The sequence below is a fragment of the Amblyraja radiata genome, chromosome 40, assembly GCF_010909765.2.
Source record: "Amblyraja radiata isolate CabotCenter1 chromosome 40, sAmbRad1.1.pri, whole genome shotgun sequence".
In the NCBI taxonomy this organism is placed as follows: Eukaryota; Metazoa; Chordata; class Chondrichthyes; order Rajiformes; family Rajidae; genus Amblyraja; species Amblyraja radiata.
This window is the reverse complement of record NC_045995.1, coordinates 1,458,273-1,464,272: the sequence shown is the minus strand read 5'-3', so window position 1 is coordinate 1,464,272 and position 6,000 is coordinate 1,458,273.

Here is a 6,000-nt window from a genome sequence, read left to right as displayed (position 1 = left end):
AGGATACTGAGTTGGATGATCAGCCATGATCATATTGAATGGCGGTGCAGGCTCAAAGGGCAGAATGGCCTACTCTTGCACCTATTTTCTATGTTTCTATGTTAAAGATAGCCGATGAACTGGCCTCAGCTACCTTCTGTGGCAGTAAATTCCTCAGATTCACCACTCTCTGTGTAAAAAATGATTTTCTCATCTCAGTCCTAAAAGACTTCCCTACATCATGAGGTGCAACTCCAGAGCCAACAAGATCATGGGTGACCCCTTCCACCCCAGCAACGGATTGTTCCAGCTGCTACGGTCAGGCAAACGCCTCCGTTGACTTGCTGTGAAAACGGAGAGGATGAGAAGGAGTTTCTTCCCAGAGGCCATTAGGACTGTAAACTCCTATCTCACCAGGGACTAACTTTACTTTACCATTTTATTGTTGTGTGGTGTCTTTTTAAAATTGCTGTTTTTTTTGTTTTCTTCCCTCCCTCCCACAAATATGTAATATGTGAATAGTCTGTTTGTTGTTTGTTTGTTTTTTTTTTTGCACAATTCACGAGCATTGACACTTTTCATTTCACTGCACATCTCGTATGTGTATGTGACGAATAAACTTGACTTGACTTGACTACCGTTGGTCATTTGCTATTTGAATAAATTGAGGACGGAGGAAGCTAATTATTCGACCCACAGTGTCTTTGCCGGTTGAGCAAGTATTCAGCGGTCAGATCCCAACTTCTTGTAACCAGTCTTCAAGCACACATTTTAGTGGATAAGTTTCTTCAAAGGTAATTTTGGCTATTTTTAAAGTGGATATTTTAAAGTGGAAGGTGGTATGCAACCTAAATGGGAACTTGAGGTTATGTTTTCCGGTTTGATTTCAGTCCTTGAGCATATGTGGGTTTGATTTCAGACCTGCAGCATCTGCTGGTCTTTATTTTGGATCTGCAGCATCTGCCGGTCATATAACAGATTTGCAGGAGAAACTCAGCGGGTGAGGCAGTCTGAAGAAGGGTTTCAATCCGAAACGTTGCCTGTTTTCTTTGCTCAATAGATGCTGCCTCACCCACTGAGTTTCTCAACCATTTTTGTCTACCTTCGATCTGCAGTTCCTTCTTAAACTTATCAGATTTGCAGCATCTGCGGGTCTTTATTTCAGATTTGCAGCATCTGCGGGTCTTTATTTCAGATTTGCAGCATCTGCAGGTTTGATTAAGAAAGAATCCAAGGTAGTCAAAAATGCTGGAGAAACTCAGCGGGTGAGGCAGCATCGATGGAGCGAAGGAATAGGTGACGTTTCGAGTAGACCATTCTTCAGACTGATGTGGGGGTGGGGGCAGAAAGAAGAATGGAAGAGGCGGAGAGAGTAGGCTGTGGGAGAGCTAGGTAGGGGTGAGGAAGGAGGGAGGACTTCCTGAAATTGGAGTAATCAATGTTTAAACTGCTGGGGTGTAAACTACCCAAGCAAAATATGAGGTGCTGCTCCTCCGATTTGCAGTGGGACTGACTCTGGCCATGAGGAGGCCCAGGACAGAAAGATCCCACCACTGGCCACATCTTTCATCTCCTCCCCTTTCGGCTTTCCGCAGGGGCGACTCCCCTCGCAACTCCCTGGTCAATTCGTCCCTTCCCACCCAAACCTCTGATACTTTCCTTTGCAACCACAGGAAATGCTACACTCCCACTTTACCTTCCACCTCGACACCATCCAAGGACCCAAGCAGTCTTTGCAGAGGTTCACCTGCACCTCCTCCAACCTCATCTATTGAATCCACTGTTCTAGATGTCAGCTGCTCTCCATTGGTGAGACCAAGCGTAGGCTTGGCGATCGCTTCGCCCAACACCTCCGCTCGGTTCGCAATAACCAACCTGATCTCCCGGTGGCTCAGTACTTCAACTCCCCCTCCCATTCCGAATCCGACCTTTCTGTCCTGGGCCTCCTCCATGGCCAGAGTGGGTTCCACTGCAAATTGGAGGAGCAGCACCTCATATTCCGCTTGGGCAGTTTACACCCCAACGGTATAGAAACATAGAAAATAGGTGCAGGAGTAGGCCATTCGGCCCTTCGAGCCTGCACCGCCATTCAATATGATCATGGCTGATCATCCAACAGTATCCTGTACCTGCCTACTCTCCATACCCCCTGATCCCTTTAGCCACAAGGGCCACATCTAACTCCCTCTTAAATATCACCAATGAACTGGCCTCAACTACCTTCTGTGGCAGAGAATTCCAGAGATTCACCACTCTCTGTGTGAAAAATGTTTTCCTCATCTCGGTCCTAAAAGATTTCCCCCTTATCCTTAAACTGTGACCCCTTGTTCTGGACTTCCCCAACATCGGGAACAATCTTCCTGCATCTAGCCTGTCCAACCCCTTAAGAATTTTGTAAGTTTCTATAAGATCCCCCATCAATCTTCTAAATTCTAGCGAGTACAAATCGAGTCTATCCAGTCTTTCTTCATATGAAAGTCCTGACATCCCAGGAATCAGTCTGGTGAACCTTCTCTGTACTCCCTCTATGGCAAGAATGTTTTCCCTCAGATTAGGAGACCAAACTGTACGCAATACTCCAGGTGTGGTCTCACCAAGACCCTGTACAACTGCAGTAGAACCTCCCTGCTCCTATACTCAAATCCTTTTGCTATGAATGCTAACATGCCATTCGCCTCCTTCACTGCCTGCTGCACCTGCATGCCTACTTTTAATGACGGATGTACCATGACACCCAGGTCTCGTTGCATCTCCCCCTTTCCTAATCATAGAAACATAGAAAATAGGTGCAGGAGTAGGCCATTCGGCCCCTCGAGCCTGCACCGGCATTCAATATGATAATGGCTGATCATCCAACTCAGTATCCTGTACCTGCCTTCTCTCCATACCCCCTGATCCCTTTAGCCACAAGGGCCACAACTAACCCTCTTAAATATAGCCAATGAACTGGCCTCAACTACCTTCTGCGGCAGAGAATTCCAGAGATTCACCACTCTCTGTGTGAAAATAGTTTAATCGGCCACCATTCAAATAATACGAACATAAATATGAACATTGACTTCACCAATTTCTCGCTCCTTCCCAGCTCTCCCACAGCCGACAGTCTCCGCCTCTTCCTTTCTTCTTCTCTCCCCCCCCCCCCCCCCCCCCCCCCCCCCACCACCAGCAAAGACGCCGGGGTGTGAAGCAAAGACGCCGGGGTGTGAAGCAAAGACGCCGGGGTCTGAAGCAAAGACTATTCCGGAAGTGTCGGCGCTGTTAACAGCTGCGGCTCGCCTGCAGTCCGTCTGTCTTTACTTTTTTCTGTTGTTTTTTTTGTCTTGTTTCGGTTAAGTTTTAGTTTGTTGGGTTGTGTTAGAGGGGGTGAAACATGTTCTCTGTCTCTTCCTTCGGGGGAATGCAACTTTTTTGTGTCGTATCCCCCTTCTCTGCCTCCGTCTGCGCTGAGGCCTAATGGCGGAGCTGGCGGCCTGCGACCGACTCCGAGGCTCCGGAGGCAGAGCCAGCCAGGACTTACCAACGAGAGGCTGGCCATCTTCAGGGCTAAGGCAGCGGTGGCCCGACTTGCTGGTGCGGCTTTCTGGATTTCGCCGGCGGCCTGGAGCTGATGCAGTGGGGCTCGGAGCTGAGACTGCGGGACCCGGAGCTGGGGCAGCGGCCTGGAGCTGGGGCGGCTGCCCGGAGCTGGGGCGGCGGCCCGGAGTGGAGACTGCGGGACCCAGAGCTGGGGCGGCGCCCCGGAGCGGAGACTGCGGGACCCGGAGCTGGGGAGGCGGCCCGGAGCGGAGACTGCGGGAGCCGGAGCTGGGGCGGCGGCCTGGAGCAGAGACTGCGGGACCCGGAGCTGGGACGGCGGCCCGGAGCTGATGCTGTGGCGGGCCGTCTCGGAGCGGAGACGGCGTTCCGGCTTTCGGCGGCGGCGACATCACCACGGAGGTCCGCTGGACTGGAGGACGGCATCTTCGGCCTGGATCAATCGCCTCAGCGCAGAGGGAGAACAAGGAGGGAAGAGACGGAGACTAAAAGGGTCTTTTCACGGGGCGAGTTGACGCAAGATGTCACCAGAGTGAAGAGGTCGTGGTCCAGCACGAGTCTCGCACGATATAACGGCAGTAGATAAAGAGTTCCCACGGTACTCGGCATTTATGTTATTCGTGCGAGTGACTTGGCCGTTTCCCGAGCTGTCGCGTTAAATCTTGAATGAACATCGTGAACTACACGTGACACAAATGATGTAACTTTTTTTTTCACACACTATATATATCCTCCCTTGGTTGAATCGGCTCATTTGGAGACATGCCTTTACGAAATAATTTCGAGTACAGGATGTTGGTTTTTTTCATTGACGCGCTGCATGCAGCTGCCCACTATTTGCATCGAAAACGCTTGCTTGAAGGCAGAAGGGAGAGATTAATTAAAAAGAGAATTAAGAGGAAGTCTCACTGGGTGAAGCCCATCTTTCAACGGAGAGCTCAATTTGGACAATATGAGCAACTGCTTAATGTGCTGTGCGAAGAGGATACAAGTGCATTCAAAAACTTTGTCAGAATTTCACCCGAGCTCTTTAATGAGTTAAAGAATAATTTGGGACCTCTGCTGAAGAAGACTGACACTGTAATGAGAAAAGCACTGGAACCAGGGTTGCGCATAGCAATCACCCTCCGCTACTTGGCCTCAGGCGATTCTTATACTGCGACTTTTTTACTTTGCAGCTGCAGGGCAGACAGACAGACTTATAAGAGAAGTTTAAGTTAACTGCAAACACAGCACTTTTACATCAATAGCAATGTATGTTTTAAAATCTTGGATAACATTAAATGGTTCTCCTCTTGATGAACTTATATATCGTTATATAAACTCACATGAGCACTCGGGAAACTCGGCAGCCTTCGTCTCCAGCAGGTTCCTTTTTCTCTCCCTGTTTCTATAATCCTCTCTGGATTTATCGTACAGAATCTCGTTAAATTGGAACCATTCTACAAGTTCCCCCTCTTGTTCCCTGGTGAAGTTATATGACTTTACCTTCTGCCATCTTCCCTTTACGTCTGTAGAGGCTATTCCTACAACGGCTACTGGGGAGGCAATCTGAATTGCACCTTGCTCACCCTCTCCCTGCTCCAAGGAGCCCACAGGCAGTGTTATCTGTGGCATCTCCTGTTGCCTCTCCACCTGTCTCTCTTGCTGCGTCTCCTCCTCATTCTCCTGCATGGCAAAAACATCTCTGACCCGCTTTACCCCCTTCCTTTGAGATTTTCTGGGAGCCATCTCTGCAAGTGTTCCTGTTAAAAAGATTATCCAACAATGACAATTAGGTGGGATGTCCTCGAAGGACACATGTTCCCATGTGTCCTTTTGAGACCACCTTTTTTAGTCACCCTCTGTCCCCTCTGTCCAGCTTCCGGGTTTACCGTTCGCAGGAGTTCCCACGCGCTATATCTCTAAAATCTGAAGTTATGTAATGTCTAAAGGAACTGCAGACGCTGGTTAATGCTGGTTAATATGCACAGAAGGACACAAAATGTTGGTGTAACTCAGCAGGTAAGTCAGATCTGGGAAGAAAAGCATAAAAAGCTGGAGTAAGTCAGCGGGTCAGGCATCATCTCTGGAGAAAAAGAATAGGTGACGATTCGAATCGGAGCCCTTCTTCAGACATCCTAATCGGAATTGAGTCTGAAGATGTGTCTCGTCCCGAAACATCAGCTTTTTTTCTCCAGAGATGCTGCTTGACTCGCTGAGTTACTCCAGCTTTTTGTGTCTGTCTTCGGTTTAAACCAGCATGTGCAGTTCACTCCTTACACGGGTCTCTGCACAACATTGATTGGTAGCGTTCCGGACCCCTGGACCCGAGGACTCCGACCTGTATCTCTCAAAGAAGTACATGTGAAAAATATCTCACGGACCATAAAAATGCGTAACCTTTCAGTAAAGTCCCTTTTAAAGTCCCTTTTAAAGATTATAGTTATTTTCTTGAATCTCATTAACATAACTCATGAATAAGTTGATGTCCATATGCGGATGTAA